Below are 2,874 nucleotides of genomic sequence, written 5' to 3' on the forward strand. Positions count from 1 at the left end.
ACTTATTCCTAATTTCATAGGCTTCTATTACTGTTTTTAATATTAAGGGATCATATCTCTTATAAGGATTTGCACTCTTTGATACCTACACGCGAGGCATATCTAAAAATAGAAAACAACACGTAACTGATAATATAAATATTTGCCAAACAATAAAATTGGTATTGGCATTGGTAATTTTGAATCAAACCTGTACCTATTTATACTTAGGTCGTTTCCATTTCACTTATTCTCATCCCAATTGACCCTTTTTTCGTTGTTATTTGTACTTGAGACGTCCCCAATATCCCCAAAAACAACAGATTTTTACATGTATTTTTATTTTATCAAATACATTAAATCTAATAACAACTGAGATTTACATTTAATATGTATGATGGTTCAAACACTAAATAACGTTTATATATCACAGTCGTCTTCTATTATTATCAAATAAATAAAAGAGAGCAAAGTTTCTAGCACTAAATTACCCGATGATATGTAGGCGAAGTAAAATGTCCCTTAGAAATAAGATGACACTCTACAAGACTTGCATACGCCCCGTCATGACCTATGCAAGTGTAGTGTTCGCTCACGCGGCCCGCACTCACGCAATCCTTCCAAATTATTCAATCCCGTTTTTGCAGGATAGCCGTCGGAGCCCCGTGGTTCGTCAGGAACGTCGACCTCCATGACGACTTGGACTTAGAGTCCATCAGTAAGTATCTCCAGTTGGCGTCGATGCGCCACTTTGATAAAGCGGCACGACACGAGAACCCTCTCATCGTGGCCGCCGGTAACTACATTCCCGATCCTGCGGACAGAATGGAAAGCAGTCGACGTCGCCCAAAACACGTCATCTCGGATCCTCCCGATCCACTAACGGTGCTTTTAGGTACTTCAAGCACCGGTCACCGTTCTCGTCGAACCCGTCGCTTGCGACGAAGGGCTCGACGAGTAAATTAACTCTCAGACACAGCCCACTGAGTTTCTCGCCGGATCTTCTCAATGGGTCGCGTTTCCGATCCGGTGGTAGATTCTGCGAAGCACGGCTCTTGCTAGGGTTCGTGTTAGGAACGTCATCAGGTTTGAGCCCCGTGAGCTCACCTACAAACGTTAGGGTTACGCTGTAATAGCCTCTCAAGGCTCTCAGCTTAGGTAGGAAAAAGAAAAAAAAAAAAAGCACTAAAATAATGACCACCATAAGAAGTTAATTTGAAATGCGATTTTTTATAAGTTAGCAGCTATTATCATGCATATTCAGAGTTGTTTTGTGAACTTTCAACATTCTACTATTACACTACAAAATATTGCGCGTCGAAAGATTTTCCTGGTTTTTTCCCCATTCACCTCTCGATCCTTAAACACCCCATTTTACGTACCATTAAAATGGTCAGATGCCATTTTCGTTGCTACTTTTTTGAACTTTAACAACTTTTTTTTGTACTTGAACAATGATTTACAACATTATATATTAATTTTAAATAATAATATACTGTGAGCTAGGTTCATTTAAATGATTTTTACTAAGTCCCTTCGTACACAAGGCTACGCAAATCTTCGATACTTAACGATTTTAGTCTCCAGACGACTACCGCCATACAAAGCTATTGAGGTTCGTACACGAGTCGATAATAAGTCTCGGCGATTTCCAAGATGGCGGAGCAATTTTTTAATATTATATTTGTTTCTGAGGTGGAAAAATATCCTTGTTTATATAATTATAAATTAAAGGCATACTCAAAAAAGGAACGGAAGGAAATAACAGAAAAAGCTTTGGGTAGCAGTAGGAAAGGCCGTTAATACAACAGATTGGTATATTTTTATAGTTTTAAACATAGTCAGTACATAATTTTGTAAAGAAAAAACACTTTTTGGCAGTATATTCTTTCTAATAAGCTTTTATTTTAGATATTTACACGAATTTTGTGTACATTGTATTATGCTAACCGATGTAAGCCGGATTGCCGACGTTCTTGTTGTAATCTATGATAATTATCTAGTATACCAGATATCCGTATCCACTAAACCGGAAACAATACAACAAGTAATATCTGATGCTAAATTAATGTTATAATTAATGGTAAATTATTGGTATAGTAACTAAATAGGCAACTCGCGTCTTGCGATTCATTGTCGTGTGTACGGACCGTGCGTTACTCGATATTCGCGACTTGATACTAATGTCGTTTACAACATTAGTATCGAAGATTTGCGTAGCCTTGTGTACAAAGGGCCTAATTTTCCACTCTTAATCAATGTTTTGGTTTTACGGCCCTACGTTCAGGTCCTTTTTCCAAAAATTACCCTATGGACCATAAAAATCATTTCATATTACCATTACCATGACAATATAGTCAAAACTCTTTGGCGGAAACACGAAGAGTGAAACTAATTGGATTATTTTACTCTGAGTTTTAAATCTATATTCATGTTCGAAGGTACCATATTCGTTAAAATTGATTATTTGAGACACGATCCATAACATTTTTTTTTTTTTGGAATTTTTGGCCTGGTATCTAGACCTTTAGGCCACGATACATAACATAGAAATCATAGTCATAGATTATACACTTTATATCTCATAGTGGTTGGTGCCATGGAGTTAATAAGTACCTAGTTGGTGCATAGTTAGTACTTATTAACTCCATGGGTTGGTGTCATTCACGTTATGTTTTCTATGGCCCTTCAGTAACAATCAATTTAAAAAACGTATTTTATTTGTATTTTTTTGCTCTTATTTCGTAATTTCAGTTAGTATTTATTTTATTTTATTGTTATTTAATTTATGCAATATAATTTTTTTTTAAATAGTCTGCACTAGCTTTGTGCTGGAAGTAATTAAATTCAGACTCAAAGGTCAAGTGTCTAGTGACAGCAATAAATTTTGAAATT

Source organism: Bombyx mori, chromosome 26 (assembly GCF_030269925.1).
Source record: "Bombyx mori chromosome 26, ASM3026992v2".
Taxonomy (NCBI): Eukaryota; Metazoa; Arthropoda; class Insecta; order Lepidoptera; family Bombycidae; genus Bombyx; species Bombyx mori.